The sequence below is a fragment of the Pinus tabuliformis genome, chromosome 6 (genome assembly GCF_031772625.1).
Source record: "Pinus tabuliformis cultivar Carrire ecotype Pingquan chromosome 6, CPIR1, whole genome shotgun sequence".
NCBI classification, from domain to species: Eukaryota; Viridiplantae; Streptophyta; class Pinopsida; order Pinales; family Pinaceae; genus Pinus; species Pinus tabuliformis.
Genome location: NC_142292.1, coordinates 353098278 through 353120459, shown reverse-complemented (window position 1 = coordinate 353120459; position 22182 = coordinate 353098278). Strand labels below are relative to the sequence as shown.

At 35.8% G+C, this 22182-nt stretch overlaps 1 long non-coding RNA gene across 1 annotated transcript; it reads right to left on the bottom strand.

Annotated features, from left to right (window-relative positions):
- Positions 1-6971: 6971 nt before the first annotated feature.
- LOC149258770 (uncharacterized) lies at positions 6972-8950 on the bottom strand. Its single transcript, XR_016256934.1, has 2 exons — positions 8125-8950; positions 6972-7906 (listed from the first exon to the last, which is right to left on the bottom strand). It is a non-coding gene; the product is annotated as an uncharacterized LOC149258770 (long non-coding RNA).
- Between the last annotated feature and the right edge of the window lie 13232 nt (positions 8951-22182).

The window sequence follows — 22182 nt, the reverse complement described above, 5'->3', positions numbered from 1 at the left end:
CTTTAGTCCTTTTATGGGATGTAAAAATGCATTAATAGGGGAGGAGAGGGAAGGGGGAAGAATTAGTGCGAGAAGGAAAATAGGCATGGGCAAAGATAATTCTCTCAAAATCTTAAGGCCCTTGCAAGGTTCCCCCACAATATGAGGGAAGAATTAATGCAAAATAGGCATGGGCAAAGATAATTCCCTCAAAATCCGAACACCCTTGCAAGGTTCCTCCACGATATCCTCTAAGTTCATAATGAACCTTAACCACTATATTAACAATATTTAATGTCAATCTTAGGGTAGTCGAATATAATTGTGAATTAAGACTCTGCCATTTTTACCTAAATAAATTAAATATATAATTTGATTTTTCCATTCTCAAATAGTATATTATATGCATAATCAACATTCATTCATAATAAAGGGTAAATTTTTTACACTTTAGTTCTTCTAACCATATTACTATATTAATATAGTATGAAATATAATAAACATTCAACAAAATGAGGTGAGTTATAAGTTTTTTTGTTTTTTTATTTTTTTTACTGTATAGTGTATACATATCAATATACATAATATACAAAGAGAAAAAAAACCTTAATCCTAAACTATAATGCAATTTGATATTAAATATTTATTTAAATGATATATTTTTTAGTAACTTAATTTTAAAAATAGATAATAAACTCTTTATAAGTAGATAATAACTACTAATTAGTTTTTTTCCAATAAATATATGGAATTTTAGATAGGTATAAATATTTTACATAAATAAAGATAAGAACCTATGCAAAATATTATGCATATTTGATTTATTTATTTTTAATATACAATTAAAAGTATTTAATCAAATGTATTTTTAATATATATATATATATAATTGGAAAGTAATAAGCCAATTAAAAGAAAAGAAAAAAATCAAATAAACAAAGAAAAAAATAAATACATAATGAATTCTCTAAATATTATTTTCAATGTAACAGTTAAACTATTTCATATGGTAATTTTAATTTTGTAGCTAAAATAAATAATAATTAAAAGAAAAAAAATTGTTAAATGTAAATATAAATATATTATACATTATTGTGATTAGTTGGATTTATGTTAGTGTTACATTAAGTTTGGGGTTAATCGCCTTGCTAATGGGAAAGCTAAGGACATTGAAGGTTACCAAGCGGAAATCTTACAAATTGGAGGTCCTGTCATCATCCCCCACATCCACAAGCTTTTCAATCAAGCAGTGAAGCAAGGGTTACCTAAACCTTGGACTGAGAGCCTCATTATCCCTATTTTTAAAAGTGGGGATACAAATAACCCCTCTAATTACCGGACAGTTATGATCAGCCCTCTCTTAGCCAAGTTATATGGTGATATTTTGGAAAAGAAGTTAAGCATATGGCTTGAAAGTGAAGGTAAGCGGGTTTCAGAAGGCATCACTCAACAACAGACCACCTCGTTATGCTTAGGATCATTGTGGAGGAATGTTGTAATGATAAATCCAATTTATTTTGATGCTTTGTGGACTTTAGAAAGGCTTTCGATACAATTCCTAGATACAACCTTTGGAATAGATTAGAAGAGCTAAAGGTTCCTCTCGAGTTGAGAGTTGCCGTTATAAGGTTATACGAGAATGTAATTGCCAAGCTAAAGAGCAATGAGGGGTGGTCGAAAGATATTAAGTGTAAGTACCTAGGAATTGATATTCATCACAAGCTCAACTAGAACCATAGCATTGAGAAAAAGGATTAATGGGGAGTGGAAAGCTTATTTTGGTCTTAAAAATAATTGTCAAATAGCAAACCTCGTAATGTGGAATAAAAAGAAGTTCAACTTTGAAACTTTAGTCACTCATGTTATCTTATATGGCTATGAGGTTTGGGGTTGCAGCATCTCCAGAGAATCATGGAGAAAGATTGAGCAAATCCAGAAGCGTTTTATAACTTATAACCTGAAAATTAAAAGTAATACACCCTATCCTATTCTCCTTATAAAATTAGGTCTTTCCTCTGTTGAGAGCCTAGCTATGATTAGGTTTCTACTATACAAGCACAAACTCAATAACATAGACGATCATAGACTTCCTAAGCTAGCTTTAAATTCCAGCCAAAACCACCTAAGGCTCAATCGAGGGTGGCATAAAAACACAAGGGCCTGGTTAAACTATTGGGAGATCAACGAGAATGATGCATTGCAAAACATTAATAATATTAAAAATATTGTTACTTCTAAGTTCAAAGAAAAAATGTGGTGTGATAAAGATTTAGCGACTAAAAGAAAATTAAGTTATTATAAGAAGGTCATCAACCCCACCCTAGCAGATCAAAAGTATATCTTTATTTTAACTAGCTCAAAGAAAAAAATTAATATAGCAAAGATTAGAACGAATTCTCATGAGCTCCATAGTGAAACAGGGCGTTGGACAGTTCTTAAAACACCATGGATGGAAAGGATCTGTCATATATGTGAGAATAGGAACATCGAGGATGAAAACCACTTCCTCTTAAAGTGCCCCACGTACAACCACATTAGATCTCAGTTTCACAATCTTTGTTACAACACTGACCTTCCTAGCGTTTTACAATGTCAAAATTATAGTGAGCTCGGGAGGCTTCTCTCCAAGCTTTTTGAGCATAGGAATAAAATCTTAAATCAAAATAAATAATTTGTTTCTTTAGGTCCAATAGGCCAATGTTTGGTCTCAACAAACGTTAACCATCATCATCATAATCATCAACAAATTTTTAGGTATTAAAAAATAAGTTAAAAATAAAATTTTATTAAATTTTGAAGATAAAATTTATTTTATATAAATTTTAAGTTATACACTTATTTTAAATTGAAAATAGATTACGGGGGTTTCACTCAATGAACCTCTAACATATCATATGCATTCATAGTGTATTAAACAATATTCTTAATTTGACTACATATTGGAAAATACCTTTAAAAATCATATTATTTAACCCTCTACCAATACGAACTCCATACACCTTCCCAATTTAAAAAACCCCTACTTTCACTAGATATTGTAAGTATACATTTTTCATTAACATTTTTTGTAACCCTTTATATTTTTTTCACTAATTTTAAAGTCATTTTTTTATACATGCTAACATAAAAACCCTTTACCCCCTATTATATGTTCAATATATTATGTCATTTTTTCATCAATATATATCCCCTATATGAACACACATGCTATGGTATTGCTCCCCTAGTAAATTCCCTGTGAAAGACATACTTCTAATTGTTGGAAGTTTTGTATCATTATGAATAGAATGCTAATTATTATAAACTATTTTAACTTTTTTTTTTTTTTTGCATTCCAATCTTCTTCAATTGAATATTTTTCATATAATACCACATCAACAGTTTATATTTGATTTTGCACAAGAAACAATATCTTATTTCTTGAAACAATTGTCTGGACAACAAAAAACTATATCAAAATACATATATGAGTGGCCTAATGGTTAAGAACATGTGTTTACTTGTAAGAGCTCACAAATTTAACAGTGAGATCATTAATTATACCTTGTAATATCAATTAATAAAATATATGTAAATGTTAACTTATACATCTAAATATTCATCTTTAAAGTTTTTAAAAATATAAATGGGTAACTTAAAATTTCTTATTAAATATTATTATTTATGTTTTTTTGTATGTGTATGCATATTGAGAGATTCTTGTTCTCATAAAGATGGAAGTTGTTTCCTTATTATGAGTCTCAAAATGTTGACAAACAACACCAACCAATACCTTTTTGGGCATACATCATAACATCACTTGTGACCTATCCACATTAACAACCTACTTGAACCAACCATTGTGACATATCCACATTAACAACCTACTTGAACCAACAACTCTCAATTGTCATTTGTCTTGATTATTATTTGTTAACTCGGTGTCATTTACCATGAACCTACATGTTTTGTCATCTACCATGAGCCTACCCAAATCAAGGTAATTCCAAATCTTTATCACATTAAGGGCTTCCCTATCAATAAGTCGAACCAAAAGCAGATAGGTTCTTATACATCTGTATATTTATCTTTAAAGTTTCAAAAATATAAATGAATAATTTAAAATATCTCGTTAGATATAATTATTGATGTTTTCATATTGAGGGATTTATGATCCTCAAAGTATTAACACATAGGGCAATGACAACAAGACACCTTTTTGGAATGCGTTAACATTAGTTATTACCTACCTGCTTTCTCACCTAACACATAGGGCAATGACAACAAGACACCTTGGAATGCGTTAACATTAGTTATTACCTACTTGCTTTCTCACCTATATGGACCAACCACTCTGAATTGTCATTTGGTTTGATTATTATTTGTTAACTAAGTGTCATTTGCCTTGAACCTACATGTTTTGTGATCTATTATGAACCAAAAATTGTCATTTGGTTGGATTATTATTGGTTAACTAAGTACCATTTCCCATAAATCTACATGTTTTGCGATCTATCATGAATCCAAATTGAAGTATTTTTATAAGTTTATCACATTAATGGAATCCTGGTCAATATTGTCAAAACCAAAAACAAAGATGGTAAGAAATAGAGGATACTTAACTAATTTTGGAAAAAACCCTAAGCAATCCACATCCCATGTAAATAGGCACAATTTAAGCTATTCACCTATATTTATCTTGGTAAACATTTTCTAAAACTCTCATGTTCAATTAGTGCTTTTTTTAAAACACATTATGCATTGAAGTTTCTGAAATATAAACTAGAATTGGTGAAACCTATACAAGCCTACTACGACATCCTTACGCTAGCAATCTCTTGTGCAAATGCAGATTGACTTTTTACCTATTCGTAAGTACATTACCAACGTTATTCCTTTAGAGATTGAGCACAAAAGTTTCTAGCACATTGACAAGATGGCAACCAAGTCATTTTCTATAATGTATTCTATAAGAATTCGACAGTGACAAGATATGAGGATTCTATGAGGTGGAGGCCAGGGCTCCACTTTTCCCTCCCATCCATAATATAGTGCCGTGACAACTCTACCCAAACCCATGCTCAGTTGAAGAATGGAGTTTAGGGGGAATTAGTTGGGAAGATTAAAACATAGAGTTGGCGGGGAATTAATAAGAGTGTTTGGAAGATTAAAACAGAGTGTTTGGAAGATTAAAACATAGAGTTAAGGGGGAATTAATAACAGTGTTTGGAAGATTAAAACATAGAGTTCAAGGGGAGATTAATAGCAGTGTTTGGAAGATTAAAACATAGGTGGATTTTTATTGATTAAGCATCAATGTTTAGAAGATTAAAACATAGAATTTAGAGGGAAATTAATAGGAGTGTTTGGAAGGTGGATTTTTATTGATTAAGCATCAATGTTTAGAAGATTAAAACATAGAATTTAGAGGGAAATTAATAGGAGTGTTTGGAAGATTAAAACATAGAGTTCCGCGGAAATTAATAGCAGTGTTTGGAAGATTATGTTTAAAGATTAAAAGGTCCGCAGAGTTTGGAAGATTAAAACATAGGTGGATTTTTATTGATTAAGCAGCTGTGTTTGGAAGATTAAAACATATGTGGATTTTTATTGATTAAGTGTATTTGTGTTATATTTTATTTTTTTATCAATGCAACTTTTCTGCAATAAAATATATAAACATAACAAAGGAATTCAATACACATCAATAATTTTTTTAACATTTATTTCATGTTTTTTTATTGATTATTTAATCTATTAACAAAATATATAAATATTGCTAATATAAATATAACATAACAAAAGAATTCAATACACATTTTATTAACATTTATTTTCATGTTTTTTTTATTGATTATTTAATCTATTAACATTTATTTTCATGTTTTTTTATTGATTATTTAATCTATTAACAGGGTGGTTATCTCAAATAGTGAGATCTAAAAAGTCATTACTCATAGTGCAAATTTGCCCTACAATCAAAAACCTAAATATGTTAAAAGATACAAAATAGATAATTTAATCTCTTACAAGTTGTTTCAAAAGTCATCACTGTCATGTAACCTAACGACACTCCAATGGCGAGGTTGTCAAATTCTTTGAGCAATTTTATCCTAATATTGTCTTAGTACAACCAAATTCATCACTGTCATGTAACCTAACGACACTCCAATGGCGAGGTTGTCAAATTCTTGAGGTTGTCAAATTCTTTACTCTTAAATCTAGCTGAACTAACCTGAGCAATTTTATCCTAATATTGTCTTAGTACAACCAAATTGATTTCTTTTGGTAAAACTACCAATTCTGAAAAACTCGTATTACACTCTCGTTGATGATGAATGGATTGTCCAAGTTTAAGCTCACTATGGATTCATATTTTTTATCTTTATATAAAGAAAAATTAAAAAAACAAAAAAAATTATATTATATATTTTACACTATTATTATTATTTTGATATATTCATTTTAATATTCTTTTATAATGAAAAAAAAAACTACAAACATTTATAATAAATACAATAATTAAGAATTTTATACAAATTGAAATATCTCCATCATTATAACATTGAGAATGGCAAAGCAAAACAAATATGTGCCATATGAAGCCAAATCGTTATACCATCATTCAATGCAATCTACAATATAGTTATTGTGAAAAACTTTACTTCACTGTTACTGCAACTCAGCCATGGGCTATTTGGTATACTACTTTAATATAAATTCTAAATATTGGTGGGATTTATCATTTAAGCCTGCAAAACATCGATTGAAGAATTTGTTATTCATCATTTAAGCATCCAAAATATAGATGTGCCAACCAGGAATAGAACTGGAACTGGCATGGTAACATTGATGTTTCATTCTAACATTTAAATGACTTTGCTCACAAAGAGATGGTGAGATGTATTGAAATGGATGCATTACAGTTCAGCTAAAGTCATTCTTTTGCTATGCCTGGGCCTTTCTCCATCATTTTCCTTTTTCTCAAATTTCCAAATTCACTTTCCTCCATCTGGTTAAATGCTCACTCTGAGATAGTAGAATTTGCTTGATCACTTTCTCCATTATCAAAATCAATGTTCTTATTTCCTTACTATTTCCATAACCAACATATGATGATAGCTGTACACATCACATTCTTCAACATATCTTTGATGGATCTTAGCAAACAACCAAAATCTGCAACTTTCAGCAAAGAATCAGAATAAAAAAGAACATTGTGAGGTGTTATATCAAAATGTAAGATGACATTAGGGAAGTCTTCCTATAGTGTAGGAACTGCAATTGAATGCAACTCTCTCCAATCAACTCCTCCATTGATATACTTGATTTGGAACTATTAACCATCCATACAACAAACCTACTTTCGGATCATGGGGTCAATAACCCAAAGGACCACTGTAGCCAGTTCAGTAAACCAAGAGATCACTGTTCAGCCATTTAAACTCTTTTGATTCATTCAAAACTGACCAAACTGACAGCCGCTTGGAAGCTTCCTTGTAACTGTTTGACAAGGTTACTAGAATATGGAAAACAAACAAATATGACCAGTGGATAAGTTTTAAATACCAGCAGCTGATCACAGGATAATTACAGTTATTGCTTTACCTGATTCAATTAACCCAAGATTACATACACGATTCGCCTAAGTGGATTCGACAAAGGAGGTTGGAACAATTTAGAAAGGAAGAGATTATGGTAAACCTATAGTGACCTTTGGGTCTATGGTTTCAAGAAACCCAAAGAGTTTTGGAGTATGGATACATGGTTAATGGCTTCCTCGACCATATCCATAAACTCCATCACCATGAGTTGGATTGGAAACTCTGGGTATAGGTTTTTTGTGTTGCATCTTACATTGTGATATAAACTTCGAAGAATTTCTTTTCCATGTCAACTTTTTGCTCAATGTTGCAGAGTTATGAAGTCACAAGAAAACTTGGTTTCCCTGTGTCAGAGATATTGTAAAAATCGTTCACTGATATGTTGATTATGGAGATGGTGGCGAAGGAAGAACATTGATTTTCACAAAAAAGAAAGTACATCAAGCAAATTCTACTATCACATTAAACATTTCAGCAAGTGGAGAAAGCTGAGTTTGAAAATATGGAAAGAAAGAACATGACAACGAAAGATTAAGGAATAGCAAAAAAAACATTAGTTTACCTGAACTGTGGTGCATCTTGCAGTCTCTCAATGAGCATTGCAGTCTCTCAATGAGCAAAGTCATCCAAATGTTAGAAGGAGATATACATATTACCACTCTTTCATTTCAAATGGCAAGCATCTGCAGCTCTATGGCTCTGGCCAATTGCTTTGGAGGTTCAAATGATAGATCCAACAAGTATTGAAACTGCCAAAACTTCAAATTAAGGCAATATATACTCTGTTGGGTTGTGATATACCCTATGAAACCATAGAGACTGAAACTGTGGAAAACCATGGGGTTATTGGGAGGGGCCCTCGTTTCGAGGCCAAGCCTCGGCATCTCTTCTAACAGAGAAGGGGTCTGCGCCTTCAAGAGAGGGTTTCACAGTTGGAGATCTTCTAACAGAGAAGGGGTCTGCGCCTTTAAGAGAGGGTTTCACAGCTGGAGATTTCCCTTAGGAGCTTTGGTCCCGGAACCTAGTGCTACGCAGCAAACGGCTTATTCGGTCATACCACTCCCCCATATTTTATTTAGATTGGATCCCTCTCCCAGCAGGAGAGGGTTCAAGCTCAACAAGAGATATTACGTGGACGTCTGTGGTTCCGAGCCTTATGAAGGCAAATTCACGAGGCAAGATGAAATTACTGACGAAAACCCTTCCCCAGATCGGGTTCCTACAGTGGCCAGACGAGACGAAAATCATGGGCTGGATTCTTGACAAGTATGTTGAAACCCTACCCACGATCGGCTTCCCTCCCTACCGCCCCGGAAGCGCCCAAAATCATGGCCTGAATTTTCTACTCTTCCCCTTAATTTGTGTCATTGGTAAAGGCAATGTCGCAATCCATCGTTGTCAAAGTTGGAATCTCATGGCCTGAATTTTCTACTCTTCCCCTTAATTTGTGTCATTAGTAAAGGCAATGTCGCAATCCATCGTTGTCAAAGTTGGAATCAGTGGGCCGTAGGATTGAAACGGCTAGTGCGGTGTGCCGTGGACGGTTGGTTGTATAGTAAAAGTTAAAAAAGAAATTATTAAAAATACATTGATTGTAGACATTAGTGATATGAAGTGACAAAAAGTAGTCATGACTCACGAAAATAAGTGCCAATGGAATCTTGGAATAGCAATGTCCTTAATGCAACTTGATATTGAGTTATCAAGTGCCAGTGGAATCTTGGCATAGCAATGTCCATAATGCAACTTGATATTAAATATTAAATATTTAAGCTATATATTTATTATTAAATTAATTTAAAAGGAGATAATAAACTCTTTATAAGTGAATAATGAGTGATCTTTTTCAATACACTTACCTAATTTTGGATAGGTATAAATTGCTTTTCATAAATGAGGATAAGAGCAATTCAAAAAGACTAGGCTCTTTAGTTGCAAATATTTTATTTTAATTTTATGGAGTAATAAAATTGTTTAACCAAAACAATTTTAGAGTTATTGATATTTATTAAATTTATTTTATTAACTTAAATGGTGTTTAGTAGAAATTAGAAAATAAAAAATAATTTACTAATTTTGATATAGGATTATATTTCAAAAGATTATTTCTTGTGTTATTGCATACCTTTAGTTGTGCAACTAAAATAGATTAGTTGCAAGGGAAAAATTGTTGTCATTTGAAGCATGTTATATATGGTTTTGTGTTACATTGGTTTGTGAAATTATTTTAAATTAATTTATATATATATATATATATATATATAAATTTTTAAATTTTTTATTATTAGGAATTGAATTTTTTTATTTTTTTTATTTTAAGATATTTGAATTTATCGAATATTTGGTGTATTTTTAATATATTAATTTTATAATTATGAAATTTATTTGGATTTGTGATTACTTGAAAGAGCTTTGAGGATGTGGTTTAATTGTTAGGTGGGGAGGTTTGGTTCTCACATGTTTTGTGGTCCAATCTCAAGCAGGACTGTGAATTCTTGAGAGTTGCTCCATTCTTGAGAGTTGCTCCAAGTGTGATTTCTTTTGATTGTAGCAAATGGAAGTTTATTTCAGTGTCCATCAGATCAAGGAAGGGCAAAAGATCTCATTTGCGTGGTTGAAATTAGAGGGTCATGCACTGACTTGGTGGGAGAGCCACATAGAAACCCTAAGGTTGGAGGGAGAACCTCCAATGACTAAGTGGGAGGATTTCAAAACCCTCATTAAGTCACAATTTTATAACATTGGGTATGTGGAGGACCAGTGGATCCGGTGGCATTACTTCAGGCAAAACTTGGGCCAAAGCATGCAGGAGTACACCATGGAATTGAGGAAGATGGCTATAATGTTTGGTATCTCTCCAAAGAACCTAGATGTATTCCTCAATTATTTGGGGGGTATACACCGCCATCTGCATGAGCAAGTGATGTTGTTCAAGCCCAAATCGGTGGACGAGGCTTGTGTACAGGCATAATATCTAGAGAATGTAGGCCCGAAGAGAGTGCAATTAAGTGGATAAAAGTAGAAGGAGCAACAAGAAGCTTCCAAGGAGGGGAAGAACGAACAAAAAGGGGGAAATATAAGAAGACAACAGCCACAACACACCAATGCAAAGGTCCTAGCAACCACTGCAATCACTGCAACATTAATGGCCATACATAGGAAAAAAGTTGAAAGTTTCATCCAAAGCTAAACCCGAAGAACAAGAAGAAAATTCGCATGGTCACTAATTGGAGAAACCAAGTTGAAAGCAACTCGCATGTGGATAAGAAAATCGTATGTACACCAATACAGAAGGATATGAATCTCAGTAGCCTTCAACAACAAGAAGAGAAAGAAATGACTAAACTCTTCCATATAAAGATACAAGTCAAGAAGACAAAGATTGATGCTTTGTTTGGCTCAAGATCGTAGGTAAATCTCATTGCAACAGAGTTGGTTAAGAAGTTGGGGCTGGAAGTTCATGATCTTCCAAACCCATATCCATGGGATGGGTGAATAAGGATGCAGAGTTGAAGGTAACAAAACTGTGCATAATTAGATTCACTATCAATGTTGATTTTATTGATGAAGTAGACCTAGATGTGGTTCCCCTTGATGTATGTGGAGTCGTGTTTAGGAGTCCATACATGTAAATGCATGATGCAATATTCATGAGGAGAGCCAACCAATATTTTCTCGTTAAGGATGGAAAATCGTTCATCATCAACATGCACAAAGGTAAGTCGAAAATTTCTCTGGTTAGTGCCAACCAAGCCAAGAAATTGATCAGTTCCAGTGAGAAGAATGTTTTCTTTTTTTTAAGAGAAAGTGAGTCTAAAGAGGAGTCAATAAGAGTCAAGGCATCCCTCGCGGGGTGTACTAGGAAACATAAACATGAATTGGAGGAGTTGTTACAGGCGTACAAGGATGTGTTCTAAGAGCCTAAGGGGTTACCACCTAAGAGAGAAGTGGAGCATGAGATCCAGCTATTTCCAGACTCTCCATTACCAGATATTGGGTTCTACAAATAGTATGTTATAGAAGCAAGTGAGGTGAAGAAACAGTTGCAGTAGCTGTTGGAACCAGGGTGTCATTTGACCGAGGTATGATCGTCATGAATGAAATTATGATTATATTGCTCCGGGAAGTTTACCAATATCGGTGATCGAAGATTCGAGAATTCAAACAATTCTAAGTTTAACTTGCTTGTTCGAAGGAAATATGGACGAACATTCTGACCAATTAAAGAATTTCTACCAATTCTTCAAATTCGGTTTGGATTTGATCAGAGAGGACTGATGGGTCGAGACCATAGCTTCACCATGTGGGTCACCCATCATCATTGTGTCGAAGAAGGATGGGGTTTGGCGAATGTATACAATTTACAGGGTGTTAAACAAAATTACGCTCAAGAACAAATACCCCCCTTCCAAGATAGATGATCTGCTAGATCAATTTCGGAAAGCAAAGTGCTTCACCAAGTTGGACTTGAAGTCTGGGTATCACCAGGTTCAAGTCAAAGAAGAAGATACATGGAAGACAACCTTCAAAACTAGGCAAGGTTTGTATGAGTAGTTAGTTATGCCATTTAGCCTATGTAATGCACCAACTATGTTTATGAAATTAATGAATGATCTACTACGTCGTTTTATAGATTCATTTGTTATTGTCTATTTGTATGATATACTGGTATATAGTGCTCCCTGGGAGGAGCATATTTCACATTTTGTGCAGGGAGGAAGGCCTCTATGCTACCATTCTGAAGTATTTCATGATGTGGTACTTAACTACCCTACCTAAGACAAGGAGCTCTATGCCATGGTGCAATATTTGAAGAAATGGAAGCATTATTTGATGGGAATGGAGACATGAATCCACACAAATCACCAACCATTACAGTACTTTCAGACCCAGATTAAGCTACAACATATGAGGCATTACAAGTGGATGGGATTTTTATAGCAGTTTCATTTGGTGATCAAGTATATGAAGGGAGGCATAAACAAGTCGGTCGACATGCTTTCAAGGCCACCAACATGTAACACCCTCCTCCCACATCTACCCAAGCAACCGAGCAGCTGAGGTAAACATGCGACGAGAGGCCACTATGATATTATTCAACCTCCCAGGTAACCTTAAGGAAGTGTAATCGATGGAACGACACCACACAAACCTCCCTCAAGTTCTTTAGGACCCCCAAGAGGTAATCCACCACTCCAGGTGCCCAACCCCTAAGTTAACTTAGCATTTAGATGAATTAAACCTATTTTTGCTCCCATGACAAGGCATGCATGCAGCTGTAAACCTATAGTCGCTCCCACAATGCCTACAAGGGAGAGACTATAGTCTCTATCAACCATTTATGTGCCAGAGACTGTGAGATTTAAGCCACTTTTTCAGGGCTAGTCTCTAAACCAATGCCTAGAACTTGATGAGACTTTCCAAGACATTAAATGAATACCAAGGTAAAGCCTATAACACAAAACTTGATTAAGGGAATTACCTAACCAAGCCTAACCATGACAAACATTTTATCAAACACTTAGTAAATATGCAACCTACAGGTGTAAATAACATATTTGAGCATAGGGGTCTCATACTTATCTGAGATTCGCTATGAAGCATTGTCTCCTTATCACATTAGTTTTCATTTCATCCATTAGGTCATAGATACATTGATCATTCAATAACAAGTAAGAACATGATGAGAGCCAAACATAATTGTTGTCATAAAATACATACATAAGGGACATAAATATCAATAAAATCACAGCCACATACACCACATATAATCCATCATAATTCTCATATAAATACTAGGAGAAATAACCTTTCATTAATGATGCAAAATCCAAACAAGGGATGGGACTTCCACGTTCCACCCGACCGTAGAATGGTTGAGCCAAATCTCTCTTCAGCCATTCACCCTCGTGCCATATTCCAAGCATGAATGTGGGATCTTATACAACACATCAATCAAAACTCATCCAGGGCTTCCACAAGCCATCCAACTGAACCCATCAAACAATGATTCCACCTTACAGTCAGACATCACAAAACCAACATCAGATCGGTCTCTATCTCAGCCTTTCAGGGCTCCATAGTGTTTGTCCAACCGGACTACGGGACTAGTAACTCAACCCACAACTTTTACCAGGCTCCAGAGCGTTTGTCCAACCAATCCTCCAAGACTAGTAACTCAACCCACAACTTTTACCAGGCTCCAGAGCATTTGTTCAACCAAGGCTACGGACTAGTAGCTCAACCCACCAAGGGCTCCAGAGCATTTGTCCAACCCAGGCTACAAGACTAGTAACTCAACCCAAGTTGTTCCAAGACTCCAAAGCGTTTTTTCAACCAAGGCTATGGGACTAATAACTCAACCCAAGCTAAGGAAACATGAGAACCAACCAAAAACAAACAAGGAAATAAACTCACAATCACCATGGCTATCCAGGAAATGGCAAAGCTAGGCAATCCATTGTCAATCTCGGCCATCCTCCATGACAATGACATATCATGACCAAGAAACCACATGCATGTGTCATGCATGCCAAAACCAGTGAGGAAAACATACATGCAACTCTATAACTACGAGAAAAACCCGTTGTAGTTTTTGATATTGATGCCCTCTTGTGCTTTCTTGCTCTTCCTTTTCCTTCTTGCTCCAAAACTCCAAGTATGCCACACCCTCCAAGAGTGCTCCAAGAAAAATCTAAGTATCCGAGAGTATGAGAGAGAGAGAGAATAATTAGAGAACTCCAATACTAAACTGTTCAAGTCTTTTCCACTAATCCTCAGAAGCCTTTTTATTAATGAGGCCTCTATTTTTTTCATTTTCCATTATTTTCCTTCAATTTGCTCCTCACATGCAACCTATGACCTTTCACCTTCCTTTTCTCTTAATTTCCATTATTTTCATGAATAAAATGTCAATTAATGCCTCTTTTCCTTTCCAAAGCCTTAGTCGTTGCCTTTACCAATTCCCTTAGCCATAATAAACCAAATCAACGCTCATTAGGATGTTTCCCCCACCATTCAACTTGGAATATGTGTCCCATCATCGTGGCCTTATATATTTTTACATGGAATTTTACTAGGGATGTTACAAAACCCTTCCCCTTGGGGGAACATCGTCCTCGGTGTTCAATGACACCTATAACCAACAATGCCACTGAAAACAAAACATACTGCCCATGGAGCTTTTTAAAATATCTCGTTGCAGTATTTACAATGACCATCGACTAAAACAAAACATCATGACAACATACCGCATAGTGGATCTTTATAATACAACTTGTTATGGTATTTACAATAATCACATATACACATATACACATCTGCTAAACGAACAAATAAGAGAATACGATGCCCGTATCAATCAACAAGGGAATCCAGAGGCTCACACCTCCACCCTCAAAGTAGTAACAAGATTGACCTCCTTCCCAGGAAGTCAAGAATCTACTGCCACCGTCAAAGTTGCATCCAACGTCTAGCATTGCAATCCCGTGCCACTTGTCCTCTCAGTGAACCTTTATTGGCTCATTGTTCCAGGGCGCACTCCCAATGTGCATCTAATTCCATCTGGCAATGCTAATGACCGAAACAAATCCATCCCCGACCTTCCCTTCTCTGCTACATAATCCCTCGAGCAATCCGGTCAACCCTTCCGTGCATTCATTCACCTTCCAAGTTCCGTTGGCACCCCCATCTCGGGCAGTCCATCCCTTGGCAAGGTTTCCTCACATCGGAAGATACAAAAACCAAGGCATATACCTGCCTCAACCATCATACCGGTCATAGCATGCTCATGGAAATTAGTGGACATAATTGGGTACTAGTGTCCTACAATGGCCCTATTCTTGAAGTGCTTTGCCAACATACTATTGCATATTCCAATTCTTTTCACTGTCGTTGTTGATTTAAACCACCCAACTAGGCATTTCCATGCTTCTTGTAGCAAGCACATAACTTCCATTCGATTCAAAATAAATTGAAATAACTTCAAATCATACTTCCTTGGTGGCTCGTCAATAAGGTACATTTGCAATTTTGTTCACTTCCTGTCACAATAAGTCAAACTAGCATATTTGACCAAATCATCATGTATAAACATATCACATTAGGTTAGCTCGAAACATAACCATCATAGATCAAAATCATAAATCATATGTAATCATCATAAACCAGAATCAGAGATCACATGTAATCATCATAAACCACATGTATAATAAAGCTGAAATAAAATATTGATACTTATCCTTCATCGATCCTTACTTTTGCCTTTGTTCTTATTTCATACGCACACTGGATCGGTTTCCACACCTGACAACACTCAGTGCCTTCTCCACAACCATGTGCACATACCCATAGTGTGCATCACACACATACAACCACACATGACATACAACACCATGTGATACATGCACCTACACCTGCTATACAACACATACATATATACGTATTGCATAACACAATACCATACATACTCCTACGTCCGGTGTACAACATGACACAACACATATATGTACACAATTTACACCACAAGACATGCATCCGCACACAACGTTCGACACCACAAATGCATACACATACACTCGATATACAACACAACTCATACATATATACTCGATGTACAATGCCACACAATACATGTACCCACACAATGCACATACCTAATACCACATGCCTTCAACACAACATGTATGAAATGCACATAATACCACATGTGCACCAGTATCATATGTACAATATATACACAGTACTACCTATACACCGCACCACTTGTACAACGTGTGCACATTATCACATGTACACGGCACAACCTGCACAATGTATACACAACACCACATGTACACTACACCATTTGTACAATGTGTACACAATACCACATATACATAGTATATTGAAACCCTACCCACGATCTACTTTCCTCCCTACCGCCCCTGGAAACGCCCAAAATCATGGGCTGAATTTTCCACTCTTCCCCTTAAATTTGTGTAATAGGTAAAGACAATGTTGCAATCCATCGTTGTCAACGTTGGAATCAATGGGCCGTAGGATTGAAATGGCTAGTGCGGTGTGCCATGGACGATTGGTTGTATAGTGAAAGTTAAAAAAAAATAGTATTAAAAATACATTGATGGTAAACATTAGTGATATGAAGTGACATAAAGTAGTCATGACTCACGAAAAGAAGTGCCGGTGGAATCTTGGAATAGCAATGTCCATAATGCAACTTGATATTAAATATTTAAGCGATATATTTATTAGTAAATTAATTTAAAGAGGGATAATGAACTCTTTATAAGTGAATAATGAGTGATATTTTTCAATAAACTTACCTAATTTTGGATAGGTATAAATCGTTTTTCATAAATGATGATAAGAACAATCTAAAATACTAGGCTCTTTAGTTGCATAGTATTTTATTTTATTTTTATAAAGTAATAAAATTATTTAACCAAAACAATTTTATTGAGTTATTGATATCTATTAAATTTATTTTATTAACTTAAATGATGTTCAGTAGAAATTAAAAGATATAAAATAATTTACTATCTCACAATTTTTTGAGAAGAGATAAAAGTGTAAGTGAATTTTACAAAATAAATGATAATTTGATTATATGATTTATTTCAAAATATTATTTCGTTGTGTTACCTTTAATTGTGCAACTAAAATAGATTAGTTACATGGAAAAAATTGTTGTCATTGGAAGCATGTTATATATTGTTTTGTGTTACATTGGCAAGAATTTTAAGAGTCACGTGTATTAAAAAATAATTTGAAATAAATTAGTTTATGAAATTATTCTTATTAGGAATTGAATTTTCATTTATTTAAATGTTAATTATTTTAAAGTATTTGAATTTATTCAATATTTTGTGTATTTTTAATATATTAGTTTTTATAATTATTGAAATTTATTTGGATATGTGATTATTCAAAAGAGTTTTGAGGATGTGGTTTAAATGTTAGGTGGGGAGATTTGTTTCTCATGTGTTTTGTGGTCCAATCCCAAGCAGGATTATGAATTCTTGAGAGTTGCTCTAAGTGTGATTTCTTTTGATTGCAGCAAATGGAAGTTTATTTCAGTGTCCATTAGATCGAGGAAGGGCAAAAGATCTCATTTGTGTGGTTGAAATTAGAGGGTCATGCACTGACTTGGTGGGAGAGCCACACAGAAACCCTGAGGTTGGAGGGAGAACCTCCAATGACTAAGTGGGAGGATTTCAAAACCCTCATTAAGTCACAATTTTATCCCATTGGGTATGTGGAGGACCAGTGGATATGGTGGCATTACTTCAGGCAAAAGTTGGGCCAAAGCATGCAGGAGTACACCATGGAATTGAGGAAGATGGCTATAATGTTTGGTATCTCTCCAAAGAACCTAGATGTATTCCTCAATTATTTGGGGGGTATGCACCGCCATCTGCATGAGCAAGTGATGTTGTTCAAGCCAAAATCGGTGGACGAGGCTTGTGTACAGGCATAATATCTAGAGAACGTAGGCCCGAAGAGAGTGCAATTAAGTGGATCGAAGTAGAAGGAGCAACAAGAAGCTTCTAAGGAGGGGAAGAAGGAACAAAAAGGGGGAAAATATAAGAAGACAACAGCCACAACACACCAATGCAAAGATCCTAGCAACCACTGCAACATTGATGGCCATATATAGGAAAAAAGTTGGAAGTTTCATCCAAAGCTAAACCCAAAGAACAAGAAGAAAATTCGCATGGTCACTAATTCGAGCAACCAAGTTGAAAGCAACTCGCATGTGGATAAGAAAATCATATGTACGCCAATAGAGAAGGAGGTAAATCTCAGTAGCCTTCAACAACAAGAAGAGAAAGAAATGACCAAACTCTTCCATATAGAGATACAAGTCAAGAAGACAAAGATTGATGCTCTGTTTGGCTCAAGATCGTAGGCAAATCTCATTGCAACAGAGTTGGTTAAGAAGTTGGGGTTGGAAGTTCGTGATCATCCAAACCCATATTCACGGGGATGGGTAAATAAGGATGCAGAGTTGAAGGTAACAAAATAGTGCATAGTTAGATTCGCTATCAGTGTTGATTTTCTTGATGAAGTAGACCTAGATGTGGTTCCCCTTGATGTATGTGGAGTCGTGTTTAGGAGTCCATACATGTAAATGCATGATGCAATATTCATGAGGATAGCCAACCAATATTTTCTTGTTAAGGATGAAAAAACGTTCATCATCAATGCGCACAAAGGTAAGTCGAAAATTTCTCTTGTCAGTGCCAACCAAGCCAAGAAATTGATCAGTTTCGGTGAGAAGTATGTTTTCCTTTTTTAAGAGAAAGTGAGTCTAAAGAGGAGTCATTAAGAGTCAAGACATCCCTCGAGGGGTGTACTAAGAAACATAAACATGAATTTGAGGAGTTGTTACAAGCATACAAGGATGTGTTCTTAGAGCCTAAAGGGTTACCACCTAAGAGAGAAGTGGAGCATGAGATCCAACTATTTCCAAACTCTCCATTACCAAATATTGGGTTCTACGGACAGTATGTTATAGAAGCAAGTGAGGTGAAGAAATAATTGCTGAAGCTGCTGGAACCAGGGTGTCATTTGACCGAGTACATCACCATGTGGGTCACCTATCATCATTGTGTCGAAGAAGGATGGGACTTGGTGGATGTGTACAAATTACAACATGTTGAACAAAATCACGCTCAAGAACAGATACCCCCCTCACAAGATAGATGATTTGCTAGATCAATTTCAGAAAGAAAAGTGCTTCACTAAGTTGGACTTGAAGTTTGGATATCACTAGGTTCGAGTCAAAGGAGAAGATACATGGAAGACAACCTTCAAAACCGGGCAAGGTTTGCATGAGTGGTTAGTTATTCCATTTGGCTTATGTAATGCACCAACTACGTTTATGAAATTAATGAATGATCTACTACGTCGTTTTATAGATTCATTTGTTATTGTCTATTTGGATGATATACTGGTATATAGTGTTCCCTGGGAGGATCATATTTCACATTTTATGCAGGGAGGAAGGCCTGTATGCTACCATTCTGAAGTTTTTCATGGTGTGGTACTTAACTACCCTACCTACGACAAGGAGCTCTATGCCATGGTGCAATATTTCAAGAAGTGAAAGCATTATTTGATGGGAATGGAGACATGAATCCACACAAATCACCAACCATTATAGTACTTTTATACCCAGATTAAGCTACAACATATGAGGCATTACAAGTGGATGGGGGTTTTATAGCAGTTTCATTTGGTGATCAAGTATAAGAAGGGAGGCATAAACAAGTTGGTTGGCATGCTTTCAAGGCCACCCACATGTAACACCCTCCTCCCACATCTACCCAAGCAACCGGGCAGCCGGGGTAAACATGCGACGAGAGGCCACTATGATATGATTCAACCTCCTAGGTAACCTTAAGGAAGTGGAATCAATGGAAACACAACACACAAACCTCCCTCAAGTGCTTCAGGACCCCCAGGAGGTAATCCACCACTCCAGGTGCCCAACCCCCGAGTTAACTTGGCATTTAGATGAATTAAACTTAAATTTGCTCCCATGACAAGGCATGCATGCGACTGTAAACCTATAGTCGCTCCCACAATGCCTGCAAGGGAGAGACTGCAGTCTATATAAGCATTTGTCCAACCAAGGTTATGGGACTAGTCACTAAACCCACCAAGGGCTCCAGAGCGTTTTTCCAACCCATGCTACAGGACTAGTAACTCAACCTAAGTTGTTACAGGGCTCCAAAGCATTTGTCCAGCCAAGGCTATGGGACTAGTAACTCAACCCAAGTTGTTTGAGGGCTCCAGAGCGTTTGTGCAACCAAGGCTACGAGACTAATATCTCAACCCAAGCTAAGGAAATGTGAAAACCAACCAAAAACACAACAAGGAAATAAACCCACAATCACCATGGCTATCCAGGAAATGGAAAGGCTAGGAAATCCACTATCAATCCTGCCCATCCTCCATGCCAATGATAGATCATGACGAAGAAACTACATGCATGTGACATGCATGCCAAAACTAGTGAGGAAAACATACATGCAACTCGATACCTGCAAGCGAAACTCGATGTAGCTATTGATACAGATGCCCTCTTGCGCTTTCCTGATCTTCCTTTGCCTTCTTGCTCCAAAACTCCAAGTATGCCACACCCTCAAAGAGTGCTACAAGGAAAATCTAAGTATCCAAGAGTATGAGAGAGAGAGAGAATCATGAAAGAGCTCCAATATTGAATTGATCAAGTCTTTTCCACTGATCCTCGGAAGCCATTTTATTAATGAGGCCTCTATTTGCTTCATTTTCCATTATTTTCCTTCAATTTCCTCCTCACATGCAACCTGTGAGCTTTCACCTTCCTTTTCTCTTAATTTCCATTATTTTCATAAATAAAATGCCAATTAATGCCTCTTTTCCTTTCCAAAGCCTTAGTCATTGTCTTTGCCAATTCCCTTAGCCATAATAAACTGAATCAACAACCATTAGGATGTTTCCCCCACCATTCAACTTGGAATGCATGTCCCATCACTGTGGCCTTATATATTTTTACATGGAATTTTACCAGGGTTGTTACACCACATTAAAGATCATTGTTTCAGGGACTCTTATGCACATGGATACATTAACCCATGATTCATACAGAGAGGCATATTCAGAAGACGAGGACTTCAAGGAGATGTATCAGCAATTGGAGATTCATGTGCACGATGGTGATAGCACAGTTGACTAACATATCCAGGATGGGTTACTCTACATGCTGGATAAGCTATTTGTTCCTAAATGTGAGTGATTGTAGTTGATTATAGGGGCTCACACCTCCAACGTTGCAAGGAACTTTGGTGTAGGGAATACCATGGCTAACTTGCAGAGGTATATGTATTGGCCAAAGATGCAAGAGATGGTATCTAGGTTCATAAGAGGATGCATGTTTTATTGTACCAACATAACTAGCAACAAGAAACACGGTCTATATCATCCCTTACCTGTACCTACTTGTCCTTGGGAAAGAATTTCCATGGACTTAGTGGGAGGTTTACCGAGAACCAGGAAGGGACATGACTACCTGTTCATGGTAGTTGCCAGGTTCAGTAAGATGTGTGTTCTGATGCCCTATAAAAAGACCATCAGCAGGCAAGAAGTAGAAAACTTTTTCTCTGGACAGGTCTGGGTGCACTTTGGGATGCCAAGGAGCATCATCTCACACATGGATACAAGATTTCTCAGTGCATTCTGGACTACATTGTGGGACAATATGGACACAAAGTTGAAGAGATCTACAACATTCCATCCATTGATAGATGAGCAGATAGAAGTAGTCAACAGGAATTTTGTGCAACCTCTAAGGGGATACAACCAGAAACATATGAAGACTTGGTATGAAAATTTGGTATATGTACAACATTATTACAATAGAGTAGTCCACACTTCTAAAGGAGATTCCCCATTTGAGACTTGTTTTGGATATTTTCCACTTTCACCTTTGGATATTGCATATGGGAAACGAGCTATGAGGGAAGATATTACAAGAGATGATTTGAGGGATGAAAAAATTATAGAGAAGATTAGGAAGATCCATTTACAGGTACACGAAACACTGCAAAAGTCACAGCATAAGTATAAGGATAGA